Here is a 23,918-nt window from a genome sequence, read left to right as displayed (position 1 = left end):
GATGCCAGCAACCTGAAATGAAAACTTTAAAATGCTGCAAGATCTCAACAGTCAGGTTGCATCTGTGGGGAGAGTAAGGGTAATCGATTTGCTATATTACTTTTTCCCTCCTTCCTTAAAGTTCGAAGTAAATTTATTTTCAAAATATGTATATGTCACGATATACTACTGAGATTTTTTTTGCAGTCATTCACAGCAGAACAAAGATCAATGAAAAACTACAGACAAAGACTGACAAACAATGTATAAAATAAGACAAACTGTACAAATACAAGCTAAGATAATAATTAATAAATAAATAAATAATATATAATACCGAGAACATGAGCTGTAGAGTCCTTGAAAGTGAGCCCATAGGTTGTGGAATCAGTTCAATGTTGAGGTGAATGAAGTTATCCACGCTAGTTCAGGAGCCTGATGGTTAAAGGGTGATAACTGTTCCTGAATCTGGTGGTACTCCTTGTCCCTGTTTTTGCAGTACTCTCTCTTGATTTTTTGGTGAAAGTTCTTTCTGAACAATATTGAGTTGTGGAAGTCATTGTGTTTGTCTATGGGCTGCCAAAACACTGCACTATCAGGAGTCTATCAGGGCTGTGAGAAATTAAAATGGCTGCATGCAGAAGTATCAGCATATATCTATGTTGCTCTCTGTAATATTTATAAAGGAGGTTATTACACCTAGTGGGCGAGGTGGTTGCCTATTTTCTGAAAAAGGCCCACACTTGCTTGTTAATATACAAAGTTATTTTTATACTGTACCTCTCATTATTGCTTCACTTATGTTAAGTTGTCTGGAATTTTTCGCAGGGTTCTGTTGATGTCCCACTGTAATGTCAGAGGGAGATCTGGCAGCAACTGCAGAAAGATGACGAATGTGGTCAATGTTTGATAGTCCATTCATTTTTATGTGAACTCTGGCACTCTGCATTCAGGTAGTTTCCATTAAAATCGCATTCTTCTGTCTTTAAAAGAACAAACCATTTGGTTTACTAAACAGGAATTCTGAAGTAGCCTGCAGAATACAGTAAGTACCGCTTTAACAAGGATGGAAAAAGCTGTATTTGCTTGGTATTTTATAGAGTCTTCAGTAGATAGATAGATAGATAGATAGATAGATACTTTATTCATCCCCATGGGGAAATGCAACTTTTTTCCAATGTCCCATACACTTGTTGTAGCAAAACTAATTACATACAATATTTAACTCAGTAAAAAATCTGATATGCATCTAAATCACTATCTCAAAAAGCATTAATAATAGCTTTTAAAAAGTTCTTAAGTCCTGGCGGTAGAATTGTAAAGCCTAATGGCATTGGGGAGTATTGACCTCTTCATCCTGTCTGAGGAGCATTGCATCGATAATAACCTGTCGCTGAAACTGCTTCTCTGTCTCTGGATGGTGCTATGTAGAGGATGTTCCGAGTTTTCCATAATTGACCGTAGCCTACTCAGCGCCCTTCGCTCAGCTACCGATGTTAAACTCTCCAGTACTTTGCCCACGACAGAGCCCGCCTTCCTTACCAGCTTATTAAGACGTGAGACGTCCCTCTTCTTAATGCTTCCTCCCCAACACGCCACCACAAAGAAGAGGGCGCTCTCCACAACTGACCTATAGAACATCTTCAGCATCTCACTACAGACATTGAATGACGCCAACCTTCTAAGGAAGTACAGTCGACTCTGTGCCTTCCTGCACAAGGCATCTGTGTTGGCAGTCCAGTCTAGCTTCTCGTCTAACTGTACTCCCAGATACTTGTAGGTCTTAACCTGCTCCACACATTCTCCATTAATGATCACTGGCTCCATATGAGGCCTAGATCTCCTAAAGTCCACCACCATCTCCTTGGTCTTGGTGATATTGAGACGCAGGTAGTTTGAGTTGCACCATATCACAAAGTCCTGTATCAGTTTCCTATACTCCTCCTCCTGTCCATTCCTGACACACCCCACTATGGCTGTGTCATCAGCGAACTTCTGCACATGGCAGGACTCCGAGTTATATTGGAAGTCTGATGTGTACAGGGTGAACAGGACCGGAGATAGTACGGTTCCCTGCGGCGCTCCTGTGCTGCTGACCACCGTGTCAGACCTACAGTCTCCCAACCGCACATACTGAGGTCTATCTGTCAAGTAGTCCACTATCCAATCCACCATGTGAGAGTAGAAAGTGGGCAGACCCAACCCAGCAGAACTCTTGTCAATCGCGTAAAGCAGACTTTTGCTAAAATTACAGTGGGTGCTAGGGACCTCACACAAAGTTTCCTCGGGACCAGTCACCTCCAGCACCCCATACTGCAAAAGGGGTCAGAATGCCACCATTGCCTGAATTCTTTATGGGAACTCCAACATAGTTTGGCCCACATTAGAATGCCTCTTAGCTTATACATGGCATAATATTAAGCGTTGCCCACGTCCATGTGGCATCTCCATGCACCCACACATGGAAGCCTTCCCCTTGCTCTTGAGAAAGAAAATATAATGTAACTGAGTTCATATCTGTTTGAACATCCAGGTCAGAAAGAGTCCAGCAGAGACGTTGACAAATTACCATCCATGAAATGGCCTGATGCAGGGTTTCAACCCAAAACATTGACAAATCCTTTCCCCCGTAGATACTCCACCAACCCTGAGTTCCTCAACTATTCCGATGGCTGCTCAAGTCTCCAGCACCTGCAGTCCCCTTTATGAAGCGGCTTTCTGGTGAGAGGTGGGATACCTTTGCACTGCTCCATTAGAGCTCAGAAGAGTAATCACAACAAGGAGAGTCAAAGCAACAAGAATACAGTCGCAATCTGCATGATCATGGCTTCTGAAGCCCTCTTCTGTCATAGTTTTCCCCCTCGGGCTAATCAACATGAACAAAGCACTAATTACGATTGCTGGAAAGGTTCAGTGCTTCTCTCAAACTAAAATGCCACTGCTTTCAATAGTATTAGTCAGTTTGTTATTAGGACAGCAGTAATACCAGCAACTATTTTATATGTTACACCAATCCTTACTACAGAACTAGGTCAAAGTGTAAATAGATCTTTCTTTCAGTCATTTACATAATACAAATCAGATCAGAATAGCTGACTATGGAAGCTTTGTGACTGGCTATCAAATCTATCCATACTATCCTTTAACTGTAACATACTTACAGATACTGATGGCAATGTTTCAGTGGTAAACCCATCAGTCTTCCTCAGGCACAAGTTAGTCAAATGACAAGCCCCCTAGAGGCACCTCCTTATATACCCTCTGGTGTAATGTGAACAATTTTGGACCTCGTATTTAAAAAAGATGTTCTGATATCAGAGAGGGTCCAGAGGAGGCTTATGTGAATGGTCTTGTGAATAAAAGGGTTGATAATGAAGATTATAAATGAGTAATAAGGATAATGTGAGTATGAGGAATAAATGAATATGAGGAGTGTTTCTTGGCTCTGCACCTGTGCTCGCTGGAGTTTAGGAGAATAAAGAGCGATCTCATTGAAACCTACTGTATACTTGATCCAAGATGGCGGCGCAACGCAGCTTGCAGCAGCCACTCCGGAACTGATTATCTGTTATTTGTGAAGTGGGGTGCCGTGCACAATCATAATCGATTGAAAACGGACGTGGGAGCACGGAAGAACATTGGGAAATTCCAGGAAGACCTTCTTCGTTGCTGCTGCTGCTGTGAGGTCCGGGACTCTACTGGGAAGAGCAGGCCCCCAGTCCTCGGGGTCACGTTGCCGATGGCCATTGGCAGGGCCGTCTTAATACGCTCGGCAGAGGATGGTGCTCGGAGAAGCTGTGCCTGAGGGGATTGTCGTCGGCTCGGAGGTTCGATGGATTCGGAGTCCTTTCGACAGACTCGGGTCACTTTCGGTGTGTGCTGCGTCTGCGAGACTGGTTTCAACAGAGCTTTCAGTGTGTGCTGCGTCTGCGAGGCTGAGTCGGGCGGCGCCTTGGAAGTCCATAGCGGGGGTATTCCCTTCTGCCACCGGCGTGGGATGGCGAGTCTGTTGGGACCCTGGGGACTTGTGGAAACTGTGGTGATTTCTTTTGAACTTATAGTCCTTTAACATCTTGGACTATTTTTACTGTGCCCATAGTCTGTTTTTTATCAATTATGCTATTGTTTGCGCTGTTGTAACTATATGTTGTAATTATGTGGTTTTGTGCAGGTCTTGTAGCTTTAGTTTTTGATCTTGTTTTTGTCTGGTGGTTTTGGAGCTCCTTTCCGGGGAACGCACTAAGACGGTAGTGCGATATTAATACGCAGTAGCCTCTCCAGACTCTGGATTGGGAATTGCCAAACGTTATGTGGATTTTCTGGTGTAGTCTGTTTTGTCATATGCTTTTGTGATATCATTCTGAAGGAACGTTGTCTCATTTTTTAACTGCATTGCATTTGTGGTTTCTATATGACAATAAACTGAATCTGAATCTGAATCTGAATATTGAAAGGCCCAGGTAGAGGATGTTCCCTATATGGGATAGTCTAGGACCAGCCTCAGAATAAAAGGATTTTCCTTTAGAAAAGTGATGAGGAGCATATTTAATATCATTGGGCATTGGGTATATTTAAAGTGGAGGTTTATAGGTACTTAATTAGTAAAGGTGTCAAGGTTTAGGAGGAGAGGGTAGGAGAATGGGGTTGAGAAGGAAAATAAATCAGCCATGTTCAAATGGCAGAGCAATATCGATGTCCTAATTCTGCTCTCTGATCCTGTGCTTTATAGTCTTATTCAAAAATGATAGGCCTCAATAATTAACCATGTTATTTTGATCCAAGGCATTGATTTTTGACATGATAGAATGCTGTTTGCTTTTTAATGAGGTTTCAGAATGTCAGACATTTAGTAGCCATCCCTAATTGCTATGGAGAAGTTGGCGGTGATCCATTCCTTAGATGTGGCAGTCCTTCTGGTTGAGGTACCCATGATATGCTGTCCACCAACACGTCACCAGGGCCACTAGGGGAACAAAGAGACCTGACAATGTTTATATAAATAAATATGGTGCTTACAAAGTCATCCCATGTCCTCATCTTGACCTCTTGGATGACATCTCCATAATGTTAATGCCAGCATACTGGCCACTGCAGAAAATGGAGAAACCAGTCTAGTGAACCGTTACAGTATGGCTCAATCTCCGTGCTTCAGGAACAGACCAACTGGCAGATGTTCAAGGAGGCCGCCACAAACAGAGAAGACACAGACCTTGAGGAATAGACCTCATCTGTCACCAGCTACATCAGTAAGTGTGTAGGTGACCTTGGTCACCTCACATCCCAACCATAAGCCCTGGCTGAATTCCCTACAAAACTATCTGGGATTTCACCTTCAAATCCAATGACAGAACAGCCATCAGAGCAGCCAGGAGAATTCCAGTTTAGAAATCAAAAGGGCAAAGATTGCCTACTCATAAAAAAATTCAGGAACACCTGCCTGGTAACAATCCCCAGTGTAAGTAGCTGGGCATCAAGGCCTTTACTGACTAAGCAGGGAAACACAGTGCTGACTCTCTGATGCTCTGAACAACCTTTATGCATGAAACACAATGCCAGCCACGAAAGCTACCCCCTCCCAAGGGAGCAGCCACTGTCTGTAACAGCAGCAGACGTGAGAGTCAACCCCTATAAGGTGGCAGGCCAGACAAAAATCCCAGACCCAGTACCTAAGGAGTGTGCACACCAGCTTACTGATGTCTTCCCGGGCATCTTCAACACCTCACTCATCCAAAGCAGCACACACAAAATGCTGGGGGAGCTCAGCTAGTCAGGCAGCACCTGTGGAAATTGTTAAACACGATTTTTCGGGCTGAGACCCAACTTCAGGACTAGAAATGAAGGGAGAAGATGCCAGAATAAAAAGGCGGGGGGAGGGGAAGGAGACTAGCTGGAAGGTGATGGGTGAAGCCTGGTAGGTGGGAAAGGTAAGGGGCTGGAGAGGAGATCAGACTATGGGAGAAAGGGAGAACAGAGAGCATGCAGGGGAGGGTAATAAAGTGGTAAGAGGCCAGAGTAGGAAATAGAAGAAGAGCAGAAGGGGAGGGATTTTTTTTACTGCAAGGAGAAATCAATATTCATGCCTCAGATTGGAGGCTACCAGACAGAGTATAAGGCATTGCTCTTTCACCCTGAGGGTGACCTCATTGTGGCACAAGAGGAGGCCATGGAGCGACATGTCGGAATGGGAATGTGAAAAGGAAGTTAAAAGTTCGGCCATCAGGAAGTTCTGCTTTTGGCGTATGGAGCAGAGATGCTCAACGAAGTGGTTCCCCCCAATTTACGACGGGTCTCACCAATGCAGAGGAGGTCACATCAGGAGAACCGGACACAATAGATGACACCAGCAGACTCACAGGTGAAGTGTTGGAAGGACTGTTTGGGGCTCTGAATGGAGGTGAATGGGCAGGCGTTGCACTTCATACCACCAAAGGTCGAGGAACTGACTTTGAGAGTTGGGAAGTTAGGATGGCAGAGTTAACTAATCAACTAACGGGTAGTTATTGTATTGCTGTTGGTACAAATTAGCAGCTAAATTCCTGAAATCACAACTATGCCAGTCACATGTACTGAGGTACTATGTTCTGCACGTCATCCATACTGATAATTTCATCACATCAGTGCATTGAGGTCGTACAAGGGAAAGCAATAATGGAATGCAGAATAAAGTTTTAGTTACAGAGAAGGTGCAGTACAGGCAGACAGTCAGGTGCAAAGCCATGACAGAGTAGTTTGTGAGGTCAGGAGTCCATTTTATTCTCCTAGACAACCATACAATAGTCTCACAAAAATAGACTCGTACAATAGTGGGATACACGCTGTCCTTGAGCCTGGTGGTATGTGCTTTCAGGCTTTTGTATCTTCTGCCTGATGGTGGGGGGGTGGGGAAGAGAGAATGCCTAGGGTGGGTGGGTGGGATCTTTGATTATGCTGGCTATTTACAGAGGCAGTGAGAAGTGTAGACAGAATCCAAAGAGGGGAAGCTGGTTTTTGTGATGTGCTGTGTTGGGTCCACAACTCTGTGGTTTCTTGAATTCTTTCTCTCAGGTTTTTCTCGGCTAACTTTAGGTTTTGCATTTGTCCATTTCGTGAGGGAAATGCTTAAATGTTTTGGAAGAAGTGTGTTGCTCCTTTTTACAGTTGGCTTCTTTCCATGAGAAACACAGAAAAATCCTTGGTACAGACAAACAATGAGAGAACTGTTTGTTCCATGTGGACAGAAGGTTGCAAGCTGTGATCAGAGGTCTTCAGCTCTAGCCTGGCAGGAGTGGGTTGATAGTAGTTATAGACTTGACGGTTACTGGCAGAGACGTGCAAAGGCAGACATGTACCTGCGCAGGAAATTCTCTCCTGTCCTATGGAAAGAAGCTAGCTTGTGGCCTCCTTTGCAAATTAAAGTTGCATTACCAACTGTTTTCACTTACTCATTTATGGGAATCAGGACATCGCTGGCAAATCCATCCTTTACTGCTGACCCCTAATATTTATTTGTCTGTTTATGTATGTATGTATTTATTTAATTTCTTACATCCAAGGGAGGAAAAAACTTTATGTTGCATCTCCATCACAATGTACAAGCAACGAAGAAGGGAAATGTGGGAGGATATTGCCCAAACATTAAAATTGTATACATAACTGTTTTGTATACATGTAGATACAGTCAGATCAATGTACAGTCAGATAAACAATCAGATCAATGTACAGTCAGATACACAATCAGATAAACACGTATTGATAAATCCGATGGCCTGGCGAAAGAAGCTGTCCCGGAGCCTATTAGGCCGGGCCTTAATGCTGTGGTATCATTTGCCAGACGGAAGCAGCTGAAAGTTTGTGTTTGGGGTGACTGGAGTCCCTGATGATCTTCCGGGCCCATTTTACGCACCTGCTGCTGTAAATGTCCTGAATAGAGGAATGACCACAGATGTACTGGGCTGTCTGCACCACTCTCTGCAGTGCCCTGCGATCGAGGTGATGACACAGCCAGTGAAGATGTGAAGGGTGCCCCTGTGGAAAGCCCTGAGGATTTGGAGACCCATGCTGAACTTCTTCATCTGTCTGAGGTGAAAGAGGTGCGGTTGTCCTTTTTTCACCACACAGCTGGTATGTACAGTTCAGGTGCAATCCTCAGAACTTGAAACTACTCACCCTCTCATTGATGTCAATGGCCCATGAAGAGAGTGGCTTGGTGGGCCATTTCAGAGCTTCAACCACATCAGTACGTCTTAAGTCACATTGAGGACAGATAGTCAGAGTGGCAGATTTCTTCTCCAGGATTTGGTTGAATGAATTTGGCCTTTTTTCCTTGGAGCGACGGAGGATGAGAGGTGACCTGATAGAGGTGTATAAGATGATGAGACTCATTGATCGTGTGGATAGTCAGAAGCTTTCTCCCCAGGGCTGAAATGGCTAACACGCGAGGGCATAGTTTTAAGGTGCTTGGAAGTAGGTGCTGGAGAGATGTCAGGGGTAAGTTTTTTACGCAGAGAGTGGTGAGTGCATGGAATGGGTTGCCAGTGACAGTGGTGGGGGAGTCTTTTAAGAGACTCCTGGATAGGTACATGGAGCTTAGAAAAATAGAGGGCTATGGCTAACCCCAGGTCATTTCTAAAATAAGTACATGTTCGGCACGGCATTGTGGGCCGAAGGGCCTGTATTGTGGTGTAGGTTTTCTATGTTTCTAAGGATATTAGTAAACCAGAGGAGATGTTAAAGCAATCCACTAATTTTGCTGTCATTATTGTTGCTGACTACACTTAGTAGCCACTTCCTGCACCTAATAAATCGGCTACTGAGTGTATGTTTGTAGCCTTCTACTGCTGTAGCCCAGTCATTTCAAAGTTCGATGAATTGTGTATTGTGCAGAAATGCTCTTCTGCACACCACTGTTGTAACACATGGTTATCTGAGTTACTGTCAAATTCCTGTCAGCTTGAACCTGTCTGGCCATTCTCCTGACTCTCCCATTAACAAGGCATTGTTCACTCAGTGTACAGCTGCTCACTGGATTTTTTTTGTTTTTCACACAATTCTCTGTAAACTCTAGAGACTTTTATGTGTGAAAATCCCAGGAGATCAGCAGTTTCTGAGATACTCAAACCACCCCATCTGACACCAACAATTATTCCATGGCCATAGTCACTTAGATCACATTTCTTCCCCATTCTGATGAATGACCTGAACATCTTGACCATGCCTGCATGATTTTTTTGGATTGAAATGCTGCCACATGATTGGCTGACTAGAAATTTGCATTAATGAGCAAGTGTACAGGTGTATCTAATAAAGTGGTGACTGAGTGTAGGTGTTAAATTTCCAGATTATTTACTGCCGAGGTAGGATCTGAACTCAGAGCCAGGGCTCTGAACTCCTAGTCTAATAGCTTCATTCCTAGTCCCCTATGTAATGACCAACCACACTTGTCCCCTGATCCATGAATTCCTTCCTCAGAAGATATTACACATCAGAACCCTGATACTGACACCTGTAAAGAAAGGTGGTCATTGTACACAAGATCCAGCTTTGAAGAACTTCCTTTGTCTAATTAAGGGAGCATGCATTAGAATTTGAATGGGACCGACACCTTAAGAGTAAAGCATGCCACAGATGATTTGCATGAGCCAACCTGATGTGACTTTGAGCCAGGTCAAGTCAAGCCGAGTCTATTGTACAATAAACAACTTGCTTGCAGCAGCATAGTGGGCATGTACACATAGTGGCCACTTTATTAGGTACTCCTAATGAAATGGTGGCCATTGAGTGTATGTTTGTGGTCTTCTGCTATTGTAACCCATCCCCTTCAAGCTTTGATGTGTTGTGCAATCAGAAATGCTCTTCTGCACACCACTGTTGTGACACGTGGTTATTTGAGTTACTGTCGCCTTCTTGTCAGCTTGAAGCAATCTAGCCATTCTCCTCTCACCTCTCTCATTAACAAGGCGTTTTGCCAGCAGATCTGCCGCTCATTGGATGCTTTTTTTGTTTTTTGCACCATTCTCTGTATACTCCAGAGACTGCTCTGCACAGTAGTTCATCTGTCGTCTGAACCCTCAGTGCCTAGGTGGCACATGGGGCCATGCACAGTAGCACAACACTATTATAGCTCGGGGCATCGGAAGTTCGATCTCAGTGTCTTCTGTAAGGAACCTGTATGTCCTCTCCATGGAATGTGTGGCTTTTCCCCAGGTGCCCCGGTTTTCTCCCACCGTCCAAACACGTATCAGGTAGGTTAATTGTCATTCTAAATTGTCTTGTGAATGGGTTAGGTTTAAATCAGGTTTGGCAGAGCTTACTGGGGTGGTGTGGCTTGAAGGACCGGAAAGCCTACTCTTCGTGTATCTCCAAATAAAATAAAATCGCAGGAGATCAGCAGTTTCTGAGTTACTCAAACCACCCTGTCTGGCACCAACAATCATTGTACAGTCACATTTCTTCCCCATTCTGAGGTTTGGTCTGAAAAACAACCAAACCACTTGGCCATGTCTGCATGGTTTTATGAATTGAGATGCTGCCAAGTGATTGGCTGATTAGATACACATATCTACAATAATGAGCAGGGTGTTCAGGTGAACCTAATATTGTGGACGCTGAGTGTAAATCAGACAGAAATAATACAAGACAACGAAAAGGAATGAAAGACAATATACCCTTATATGTAAGCAGTCTAAATCTAGTTTCACCTCCACACATGCTACCTAACTTGCCGAGTTCCTCCGACATTTTGTTTTTACTTTGCTCCAGATTACAGAATTTGCATTCTCAAGTGTCTCCATTCTAAATCTGTTATTGTATTCCTCATTGAATTTCCCCAGTCTGCTCCTTACTGAAAAAATACTACTTCACTCTCTGCTACTTTCCAGTAACCTCATTCCTTTGTACATCTTATTTTTCTTTTCTTATTCAGTGTGCTGATGCCTATCCTCTCAAAAATTTATTTTGTATCTAATGAAAAATGATCTATCAGAAACATGAGCTGTATCTTTTTTTCCCTCCATTGATACTGAGAATCTCCAGCTTTTTCTGTTTTGAATCTCCCCAACTACATAAAAAAACCTGCCCAAGGAGACCTTGGGACCTTGATCCCAGTCCTACCGAGATGTCATCTATCCTTTTAAAGTAGGTGCACCTCTCTCAGAACCAGTAACAATGTCTTCCAAGAGTAAAGTCTTCTCACCTGAGGATTGCGAAAAAAAATACATACACTGTACACTGCACACTGCACATGCACACACAAACACACACGCGCGCATTCAGACAATGTATAGAATTACAGTCAAGTGGGTGAAGTGGTAACTGTTCACCACAATTGCACTTTGTCGCATCATTTCCTAACCATGGATTCACAGTGGCGATTTGCCAGATGTGCCATCCCTAATATTGTTTGTAGTATTGGATGGGAGGAGGGTAGTCATGGATATAACTCTGCCCAATTCCCTCATGATAGTAACTTAAGTTCAAAGTGAATTTATTATCACCCAAAGATTCATTTTCTTGCAGGCATTCACAGTAAGACAAATAAATATGATAAAATCTGTGAAAAACTACACACAAAGACTGACAACCAATGTGCAAAAGAAGTCAAATTGTGTAAATGCAAAAAAGTAACAATAATATATAAATAAATAGATCAATAGATAGAACTGAGGACATGAGTTGCAGAGTTTGTGAAACTGAGTCCATAGGTTGTGAAATCAGTTCAGTGTTGAAGAGGTGAAGTTATCCACGCTGGTACAGGAGCCTAATGGTTGAAGGCTAATAACTGTTCCTGAACCAGGTAGTGTGGGACCTAAGGCTCCTGTACCTCTTGCCCAATGGAAAAGCAAGAATTTATGCCTCAGTGTTCTCCTTGACTTTAATTATAGCAATGGTGATGAAGATAGATAGATAGATAGATAGATACTTTATTCATCCCCATGGGGAAATTCAACTTTTTTTCCAATGTCCCATACACTTGTTGTAGCAAAACTAATTACATACAATACTTAACTCAGTAAAAAATATGATATGCATCTAAATCACTATCTCAAAAAGCATTAATAATAGCTTTTAAAAAGTTCTTAAGTCCTGGCGGTAGAATTGTAAAGCCTAATGGCATTGGGGAGTATTGACCTCTTCATCCTGTCTGAGGAGCATTGCATCGATAGTAACCTGTCGCTGAAACTGCTTCTCTGTCTCTGGATGGTGCTATGTAGAGGATGTTTAGAGTTATCCATAATTGACCGTAGCCTACTCAGCGCCCTCTACCTCTACCACTCCAACCTATGTGTTTTTGACCAACATTAAGTCATGCTTTCACCAAGCACATCTTCAAATGTAGTAACTTGGATTATGGCTATTCAGTGAAAGAGGATTCTTAAATTTGCGGCCAGTGTTTTAAATTGCTAGAGTTAGAAACTCCTACAACCACCAAAGAAACCAGAACTCAGTGGTTTGGAGCCAACAGACCCCACACTCCTGCAGGTAAGTCTGAAGGCAACTGTGCAGCAGAATACAGCAATGAGGCAGTTCTCCCATGCAGGCGAAGACTGCCAATCGTCTGTAGTGAGTGAAAGGTGACAATGGACTAGTCATGTTCAATCCCAAGTCGTATTTCAAAAGTATACAGTAAAGAATGATACAATTATTTAAAACGTATAATATGAATTAAACTAAACTTTTCCTATCCAGATGATGAGGGTCAGCTGCACCAGGGCTGTGACCCACAAAGTGGCTCTAGCCAACAGATTCCCCCAGACATCTAGCGGAAGGGAAGAAGGTGTCATCGCAGTACGTGGCTTCAGCACAGTGTTGTTCCAGTCAGGTGTAGGAAAGTAGCAAGAGATTAAAAAAAAAGCTATTGATGCACCAGCAATAACTCTCGGAGACGAGAGGCGAGATATAGGCTTTTATTGGCTGGAAGAAAGAACAAGCAGCAAGTGACCACCACACAACATCCTGGAGACTGAGGAAGGGGCTGTGCCTCCAATCGCCTTTATACCAGGGTCCATGGGAGGAGCCACGGTCTGTGGGGGGAGCCACAGGAGCAGTCAGTGGGGGGGGGGGGGGGGGGGCGTGTCCAGACAGGTATATGTAGTTCACCACAATGCTGAAAATCTAAAATAAAAACAAGAAAAACTGGAAATACTCAGCAGGTCAGTTGGCATCTGTGGAAAGAAACAAAGCCAATGTTTGTGGTTGAATAACCTTTTTAGCAACATCTGGTTTTATAAAAGGGAAGCACATAGCATCCACTTTGTCTGATGACTCTGAGCTTGTACTCAATGCAGTTAAGAAGAATGAGGAGGATCTCATTGATACATATTGAATATTGAAAGGCTTAGATAAAATAGACATGGAGAGGGTGTTTCCTAAAGTGCAGGAGTCTAGGATTGGAGGGCACAGCCTCAGATTAGAGGGATGTCCATTTAGAACAGAGTTGAGGAGGAACTTATTGAGCTGAGGGTTGGGGGTTATTGCATTGGTGAAATTCATTGCCACAGACTGCTAAGTCATTGAGTATTGAGTATATTTAAAGCAGAGGCTGACAGTCCTTGATTAATAAGGACATAAAAAGTTATGGGGAGAAGGCAGAAAAATGAAATTGGGAGGGATAAAAAAATCAGCCATGATGGAATGGCAGAGCAGAATCAATGGGCCGAATGGCCTAATTCTGCTCGTATGTCTTATGGTCTCAGGCAGGGAAAATACTAGGCTAAAAAAAGAAGGGAAAAATGAAACTTATTTTGGGAATACAGAGGAGATAAAACCATTTCCTGAACTGGTGAGTAGAACAATGTAACAGCTGACTGTTGAATACAGTCAGACATGGAAATTACTGTCAGGCTACATTTGATGTTGTTAGGTTTCAAGCTTGAATCACACTTCAAGGTTCAATTGCTACTTGTGATATGGACAATGCAGATACATGCATTTCACGTAACACAGAATTATTTTACATTTAAGATGCCTCACAAATTGATTAATTTCCTCCAGGAGCTGATGCTAGAGTAATAAATACAACTTAACAGAATATTTTCCTCTACAATGCTTAATCAAATTACATTGTTTTGTGGGAAGTATAAAAGAAAACAATTAGAGTGCTGGATCTGACATGAGGACAGGTTGCCAACAGAAAGCTGAAACAACAGCAAGCTGCTGTGTTGATCACTTTATTTTTTAAGCAATGAGATGAAATTGCTTTAATGCTTAGCCAAGATGCCAAACAATTTAAATGGCTCTGACAAAGCAACCATACTAATCAAAAATATGTTCACGCGACCCTCTCTGTATCAGGATTTTCCAGTGTTGCTGGAGTTTCTGTCTGCTTTACCTTTTACCACAGCCAAGAAGCAGGTACTGTAACAATGAATCGTCACAGTGTGGTTAGAGGTGGCAATGGCATTTTGCTAAATTCTTGCAGAAATTAGCAATTAGGTCCAATTTTTTTTGGGCAGGTGCAGTCTAAACCCATTGAAGATTTTTTTGCATATCAGTGAGGAGTTGAATTAAGACCTGTAAGAGTCAGCAATAAAATCAGATTGGAGAAAAACCCAGCTGATCTTGAAATGACAGTTCACAGATCGGGCTGCTTAGGTCCATTCTTCCAATAGGATCCCCACACTGTTGTATTTAAAGGTTTTTCTATTTACGTATATCAACTTTCGTTTTAGCAAATTCCTTCGTGCCAAACTTGAATGAATGCTGCCATGATCTTAAGGGCAATCATTCCCACTTTACCTCTGGAGTTCAGCTGTTGGGTCCATCTTTCCTGGATGGCACCCTGACTCAGCTGGAAAAGCTGCTGCCTCATCTTGTCGGAGACCCTGGCCTTGGGTCCTGTCTGTGTGGAGTTTGCATGCTGTCACGGTGACTGTGTGGATTTCCTCCAGGTGCTCTGGCTTTCTGCCACATGTCAAAACACAGGGGTCAGTCAGTCAGTTTGTCACTGTAACTTGCCCCAGTATAAGTACATGGTAAAAACTGGAAAATAAAATTGATGGGACAGTGAAAATAGGTTAAAGGGGAAAAAATATTTGGCAATGGGATTTCTCTATGAACAAACATTGACTTAGTCTGAAATGGATTCCTGTATTGTAGGGAAATATGGAAACATCCCAGGGGTTGGATGAAAATTGCTGGAGACTGGGCTCTGTAATGCTGAACATCTCAGGTGGAAGCCACAAAGGATCATCTACTTGAACCTCCAGTAGAATATGATTGAACATTCTTCAAACCTGCTTTTAGCACTCACATTTTGGGCCCCACCATTGTTGAGGATGGGGTTATTCTTGGAGCCCCTTCCTCCCGGGAACCATTCAATTGTCCATCATCATTCATTGCTCATGTGTCAGGACTCCAGAGATTTGATTGTCAGATCGCTCTGCTTGGACTTTAGCATTCAGGTTTTTTTGTTTTGTGTTCTCATAGAGCTACATTGCAACATCAGACAGCAGCTCTAGAATTCAGATTAAAGCATTTATTGTTTCAACGCAAAGGTTCTTCAACCTGTAATGTCATCTGTGTTGGATGTTGCCAGACTTGCTGAGTGTTCCAGCATTTTCTGATTTTACATCAAATGTGATAGGAAGGCTGTTTATGTTATCTTAAGGACCTAAGGTGATACCAGTGGTTGTGTTGGAGGTTGTGCCAAGGTCCTACAAACGGGATAATCACCAGATATCAAATCTACTGTAAGCAAGCTGGCTTTAGCATAAATGTTGGTCAGGATCTCCTTTTTAAAATTGACATTGCATCCCATCTCAGTTGAAAGATGGCACTTCTGTCAGGGCAGTGCTTCTGTGGATGTGCTGGAGTGTCACCCTGGAACACATGCATTAATCCCTAGATAGGCCATTCAATTGAATGTAAGAGGGTAGGATTCCAATGTAACAGGAGACCCTTGGCATATACCGCCCACTCATTCCTTGATTGTGCACTGATGATGAATTTGGAGCTCATCATATCTGAAACGTCCAGTCTCCAGGCCCTCAACTTGTGCCTCTCACCTGGCCTGCATTCACTAACCACTTGACTCCCTATCAACTTTAACCCACCTGACCACTGACATTTACTGCCAATAACACTACCATGGCTACCCCCTCCCCCCCACTGCCACTTGACATCGATTGCAGGACCCTGACCCAACAACCACTCTTTCCTTCTCTGACCACACTGCGCTACCTTCCCTCCTGAACTGAACATTCCGATGAATCCTTAGTTCTTCAGTTACTGAGTGAAGATCTGGTTTTTAGCTCACAGTGAACTTGTGGAAAAATCATTTGGAATATTGATAAAGGATAAATAAAGTTTAATACCATTTTAATCCACTATTTTTCTTTACCAAAGATTGAAAGGTAACACTGTCTTTAGTGGGTGATCACTGAATCTCACCTTAGTCACAAAGGCCATTGACAATTGGAGTATAAAGGCTACAGGATGCTGTAATTCTACTTACCATATACAAGGAAGTTTGACAAATCTTTGGCATGAAATAACTTTAAGTTCCTTGTGGTGAACTTTATCCCTGCATCTCTTTTTCTCACCTTGTGTGGAACTCTGGGTTCACTCACATACAACCTGCATTCCTCTGCAGTAACATCCAATGACTGGGGCCGGAATTGAAACAGCTATTCCACAGAACAGTCAAGAAAGAACTTGAATCAAAAGCATGGAATAATACTTTTCAGTTATCCATTATTGTGTTCTGGCTACCAGCAGGATAGGCACACTAGAGGCAGTGGCACAGTGGTATGTAAATGGGAGTGAGGAGCCAATGGAGTCTGTAACATTGACTCCAGACCCCTTGAAATGTTCCATGCCATTAGTTCAAACTTCCTTCCCTTTCACGGTTCATCCTACTCCAAAATGAGTATCACTGGAAGGAATCCATTGGTGTGGGACGTCAATGTCCATCACCAAAAGAGGCTTTGGGATGTCAATACTGACTGAGGTCCTGTCAGAATGTGACCATATCATAAGAAAATGAACACAGGAGAGGAAAAATTGATTTGACTGTATCCTCAACCCACTGACCATTTGTAGATCTGTCAGCAACAGTACTCTTTGGATTGACCATCACAAAGTCATTATATGAACTGGGTTTTGTCTTCACACAAAGGACACCTTCCAACATGCTTTTTGGCACCACCACTATGTTAAGTGAATTAAAGCGGTTCAAAACTGGGCATCCATGTGCCATTGTGTGCCAGGAACAAAAGCAAAACTGTACACCACTATCTGGAACTTCATCAATCCAACCTATCCCCGAACCTTGTATTAAAGGCATTCCGGCTCAATGGCGAGTTAGACGAGCATTCTAGCAATAATATTCGTTGTATCCAAAAATGAAGCACTGTAATACAGGTTCTTAGGTATGCTACATTAAGAAATCAAAAGTGATGGGTTTCAACAATGCCCATCTGAGGTACTCTAGGTTTGTGCTCCAGGGCTGTGTCTTTAGACATCTATCTGATAAAGAAGATTATTGCCCAGTCTTGACAAAGCAGGAGAAATCTAATTCTAACTGTTACACACTATGATTCCTATCAGGACCCAGTTCTAAGCATTACAGCGGAAGGACTGATAGATTTCTTCCCATCAGACTGTTGTTCTGTGTAACAGTTGAAATCTAATTCCAACTGTTATGGCCAAAAGCAATTAGTGTTTGGGAATGAGGAAGTGGTGAGCAGTTTCATGGGGGGGGGGGGTCGTGGGTGAAGGTGTCACTCAGGCCTCGTATGTTGACCAAAGAACTAATAGAAGGATTTTGTCAATAGTAGCAAGTGTCCCCATATAACTGGTTGGAGAATTTCTCCCCACAGTCAATTCAAAATAAGCACGTGCTGCATTATGGATAACCTGCCTCTTCCTCCTCCTCCGTCTTCCCTCTCCTGCCTCTTCACTTCTGTCTTCCATTCTGTTCACCGTATAGCTGGCGGCCAGAGCAATGTCTTCGTGATGGTGAGGTGTCAGAATCAGTTTTAATTTCACTGACCAATGTCATGAAGTTTGTTGCTTTCCAACAATGGTACAGTGAAATACATAAAAAGGAAAATAATTATTTTTATTATTATTTATTTAGAGTTACAGCACAGTAACAGTCCCTTCCAGCCCAATGAGCCTGTGCTGTCCAATTTACACCTAAGTGACCAATTAACCTACTAACCTGTATGTTTTTGGAATGTGGGAGGAAACTGGAGCAGCTGGTGGAAACCCATAATGCCATGGAGTGAATGTAAAACTCCTTACATTCAGCAGTGGGAATTGAACCCAAGTCACTGGCGTAGTAAAACATTACACTATCTGTTACATACCATGCCACCCTATCACATAAGATTAATTAAGTAGTACAAGAAGAGAGTGAAAATAGTAAGATAGTGCTCATGGGTTGGTTTATTGCTCATTCATAAATCTGATGGCAAAAAGAAAGAAGCTGTTTCTAAAACATTGAGTGTGTGTCTTCCGACTCCTGTACCTCCTCTCTGAATGTAGCAATGAGAAGAGGGCATGTTCTTGGTGATGAGGGCCCTAATAGTGGATGCATTGCCTTTTGAAGATGCCCTTGATGCTGAGGAGGATAGAGCCCATGATGGAGCTGGCTGAGTTTGCAACCCTTGCAGCTTTCACCAATCCAATGCACTGGTCCCTCCATACTCGACCATGATGCAACCAGTTAGGATGCTCCCCACGGAATAATTCAACAGTCCACCACAAATGCCACCTCCATTCTGCTGAGTCCTACAAGTCTCCTAAAAAAGGAACCGTATAGTGGGAGCATTGCTTCAGGTCAACAATAGTCCATTGTTTCACATTTTATATGGACGATGCACTGGTTCTATTCACAGTGTGTGCTTGTGAGTACACTATGCTCAATAGTAATGAGGTATATCATCAGTGGATAGCCCTTATCTCCCTGTAACCATGCTGAATGTTTCAACATATTGTGCTAAATTCAACCAACCATTATTTCAGTTGACCTCTTTAGATAAGGGACAGATCCAATGCAACATTTTCTCAGTTTTACTAAGCAGTATTCATAAATTGGGAAGCTAGCTCACTGTGTTAACACCCAAGGTGTCAGAAGCCTAGCAAGTTGGAAATAACAAGACTGTAGCGAGTTGGAAAGCTATGGATCTGCCCTAAGACACCTCCAAAGCCTCAGTGAAAAATGGCAAGTTGGCTGTTACAATGGTGATAAAAGATAACAAGAACCTGGGCTGCTTCAGAGAACTTCCATGGTGATGAGGTCCACACAAGGAATGAAGAATTTGTATGAACTGCCAGGAAAAATTAATTCCATATTCCTCAGTATCAATAATTTTAATTCTCTGTTGAACCCTGGAAAAGCACATGAACCTCGGACCAGCAGTCACAAGGAGAGACACCCCTCCCCCCGCCATCAGGGACTCAGAGAACACTGTGTGCAGTGCCTTTAAGGGTAATAGTATAGAGTGCTTCTACTTTGTCTTTGCATTTATGAGCTTGAATACAGCAACTCTACCTTTCACAGTTGTCAATATGTTAGTCTAGTATTAATGCAACTTTGGAACAAGGACAAGCCTCCATCTGTTTGAACCTCTCAAGCTCTCCAACACATGCAACATAACTAGCACCCTGCAAACGTCACTGCTCTACATGGGAAACTTTGTTCTCCGTTTCTCTCAGACAGCATCACTCTTCTGCTATTCCCTCATGGCATCATCTCCTCTCATCGTTAATGCAGTGTCTACAGGTTCTTTAGTACTGCAGCTTCCATTAGTAAATAACACAGGTTGCGTATTCAAGAGAGCATCCTTTACTGAAGGCAGTAGCTCTCAATCTACAGCAGTGGCTAGCACAACAATGCATCAGTGTACATGGCACAATGCTGTTAAAGGTTCACTTATCTGCAATACAAGGAGGACCCCCCCTCTACAGCCCTCTCTTTCATTTTCTTTCCTTACTGCGGAGACACCAATGCAGTGACGGTATTGAATTATGTAGTATCAGTATACAGCAAATCAATACCAAACCACTGACATAGCAAAGCTATGACATTCTGAAGTAATTCTTCTCAGATCCTTGCATTTTATTCAGACTCTACAAGCATTTTGTCTAATTTTTAGTAATAATGCTGAAGATACATTGAAGCACAGATGGGTGACAAGCTAAAATCTGGCACAAAAGTGATTTCAAAGCTAACACTGGGAAGTCTTTATTTATGCACAATGATAAATAGTTGGCAAAGTGCTGGCAATGAATCTGGAATCATTCCAATGCTGTTTGACATTTTGGTACGATAGCTATAGGTTTAGTTACAAGGATAAACGGTGGGTTAAATGGCCACTTGAATCTAAAGCTAAACGAACTCTCACTGTAAGTTTTATCCTAAATTTAAAGTATTCCCTTTGTACACATTCATGCTAGGGTGCAACTTCTGGCTAAACCGGACACACCAGGGTTTGTCTAATGTCACCTCCCTTAAACGGTACTATACAGGAAACTGAGAGATTGCTTACTCTCCCAGTGGGTTTGTCCTCTCACTTAGCTCCTCCCCAAAAACAGAAAATTGCAGTGGTACATTTTTTTGTAACTAACACTTGAAAAAATATGAAGTGATGTCACATGTCAAGAGAAACCATATTTGGACATTTTTATTTGAATCTTATCGCAGAATATTTTCAGTTTTTCCAGCACTCTAATCAGAAATTTTGCACATGCATGCTTCTTTAAAAGAACCTACGGTAGGCTGCTTGAAAATTTCAAACTTTTTCTCAACACAGCGATACCGAATGGAGCCAAACACAAACTGCTGGAGGAACTCAGCAGGTTGAGCAGCACCTGTGGGGGAAGGTATTGTTACAAGTTTCAGTCCATTTACTGTGGTGTTTATGGATTTCTCCCTGTTCCGTTACTATTTAACAAAGTTATAGTTGTCTATCTGATAACCTTACCAGTTAGAATTTAGTCAAATTTCCGTATGATGAACAACAGGTCCAAAACTTTCATTCAGCTTATATGAAATTATATAATCACACTTTTCATTGGCATTACAATCTAATAATATAATTTAACCATTCAATGTTGGGAATAAACTAAGTCCTACATCTATACCTATAAATATCAAATACAATATTAATGTTTAAAATATTACCAAACATCCAGAATTTATCAAGCTTTTCTTTTATGGAAAACAAAGGGAATAACATGTTTTCATGACTTATTCATGGATAACTGTCTCATGTCTTTTGAACAGTTGTCTAATAAATATAGTTTGCCTAGATCACATTTTTGCAGATATTTATAAATTAGAAACTTCTTGAATATTATTTTACCTACTTTTCTGATATCACATCAAGCTGAAATTACAGAAAAGATTTTAGGTTTAAACCCTTATCAGAAGAGTTTAATAGCAATTATTTATGATCTGGTTACGAAAATACGTCTAGGTACATCTGATAAAATTAGGAATGAATAGGAAAGAGAACTTCAGGTATCTTTACCTATAGAGAAATGGGAGAAAATTCTCCAACTAGTTAACACTTCTTCAATGTGTGCTAGACACACTTTGATACAATTTAAGGTGATTCATAGGGCCCATATGTCCAAGGATAAGTTAGCTAGTTTTTATTGCCATATAAATCCTGTCTGTGACAGATGTAAGTCAGAGGTAGCTTCCTTGACACATATGTTCTGGTCTTGCCCTCTTTGGGAAAAATATTGGAAAGATATTTTTGATACTATTTCAGCAGTTTTGCATATTGATTTACAACCTCAACCTATTACTGCAATTTTTGAATTGACAATGATGGACTCTAGTCAATTATCCCCTTCAGCTTGCCGTTCGATTGCATTTGTTACATTAATAGCCAGAAGATCCATTTTATTTAAATGGAAAGATTCTAATCCCCCTACTACATCTCAATGGTTTTCCCAAACTATAATATGCTTAAACTTGGAAAAAATTAGGAGTGGCACTATCGACCCTTCGATTAAATTTGAAAAAACTTGGAGACCATTTATCCAACATTTTCATATGATATAAGCTGACCTTTTCTGAACCCTTCTCAATAACTTTTTGTTCGTGTATAGAGGAGTGGAGCTAATGACAAATAATGATTTTAACCGATGAAACATGGCAGCCCAGCTTTTGTTTTGTTTTTTTTAGTTTAGGGGGATTTGTTTTGCTCTTGAATATTTTTCATGTTTAGTTACTAAGAGATTGGGAGGCTTAGATTACACATGTTACTCGGAGTCTGTTTCTGTATACATTAACTGTTATTAATGTAATCCCAATTTTTTTGTATCATCATCATTGTTATGTTTATCTGCTCGAAACTCAATAAAAAAGATTGAGAAAAATGTTAACCAAATGAATGTATAGTTTCAAAATGATGCTGTCTATTTTTCTCTAACTGGCATACACTACCTTAATTTCATAGTCGAAAATGCAGGAAAATAACATCGTTTAACACTATATATTGTTTTTGCTGCAAAGAGAATGGGGCAAACCCAAACGCAGGACACAGACATGGAGGTAGAGTAATCTAAAGTATTTATTAATGGTTACAGGGAAGGCTGGGAGGTGAGGATTAGGCAGAGGAAAGCCAAAGAGTGAGGAAGGCTTGACCGGGGATTGAACCTGGGTTGCTACGGTGTGGATGCAGCGTTTAACCACCGAGTCAACAGAGAGTGTAGGCAGGCGGTGGAACAAGGCAGAGCAGGGTGCAAGCGTGGTTTGAGGAGAACAGCAGGCGGAAGGATGAATGAGAAGACAGGCAGCATGCAACGCTCCTATTAACACGGAGAGACAGAGTCAACACAGGCAAACAGCGCGGATGACTGGAGGAGCAGGAGGCAGGCAAAACTTTTCTTGACACAGGGCGTTGCTGGAGCTGAACGGCAGACAGGAGACAGGCGGCAGGCAAAACTTATCTTGACATGGAGCATAGAAAGGCAAGCGGCAGACAAAACTGTTCTTAACACAGAGAGACAGAGTTACATAGGTAAACCTCAGTACTGAAGTAAAACTTAGAATACTTATCTTAACACGGAGAGACTGAGTTTCACAGGTAAACCTCGGTAGTGAAGTAAAACTTGGAATACACCATTCTAAGTGGCTGGGAACGTGAATTACTGCACTGACTGAAGCAATGGTCTGGCAACGAGTGGATACAAAGCTTTTATGCAGCAGGTTTAGAAGAGAATCAGGTGCTGCAATCAAGGAGCCCAGGAGAATACGGGGGAAAGGGAATTAGGATAATAAGAGGAATTAACGGTTGGGACTGTGACAGTTTTTTTTGCAATAAATACAAAGGTGCTTTGGAAAATAAAATTTGTTGGCTATGTGAAGAAAATAATTTTGCATAGGAATTGACAGGATAGTTACAGTAAAGGTTCAATTGCCGTTAGTAAAGAATTCTGTATTTTATTCCCATTCACATCAATTTTTAGTAGGTTTTCTTTACATTCAGTGACCACTTTAGTAGCCACTGCACACTTGCTTGTTAATGCAAATATCTATTCAACTGATCATGTGACCACAAATCAGAGCATAAAAGCATGCAGACATGGTCAAGAGGTTCAGTTGCTGTTCAGACTGAATATCAGAATGGAGAAGAATGTGATCTAAATTACTTTGACAGTGAAATGATTATTGCTGCCAGTCAAGGTGGTTTGAGTATCTCAGAAACTGCTGATCTTGTTGTGGGGTTTTCATGCACATCAGTTTTTAGAGTTTACAGAGAATGGTGCAAAAAACGAACAATCAAAAAAAAGCACACCCAGTGAATGGCAGTCGTGTGGGTAAAAGCACCTTGTTAATGAGAGAGGTCAGAGGAGAATGATTCGAGCAGACAGGAAGGCGCCAATAACTGAAATAATCATGCATTACACCAGTGGTATGCAGAAGAACATCTCTGAATGCACAACACATCAAAGCTTGAAGGGGATAGGTTACAGCATCAGAAGAGAACCAACATACAATA

The sequence above is a fragment of the Hemitrygon akajei genome, chromosome 7 (genome assembly GCF_048418815.1).
Source record: "Hemitrygon akajei chromosome 7, sHemAka1.3, whole genome shotgun sequence".
Lineage (NCBI taxonomy): Eukaryota > Metazoa > Chordata > Chondrichthyes > Myliobatiformes > Dasyatidae > Hemitrygon > Hemitrygon akajei.
This window is presented reverse-complemented; position numbering follows the sequence as displayed.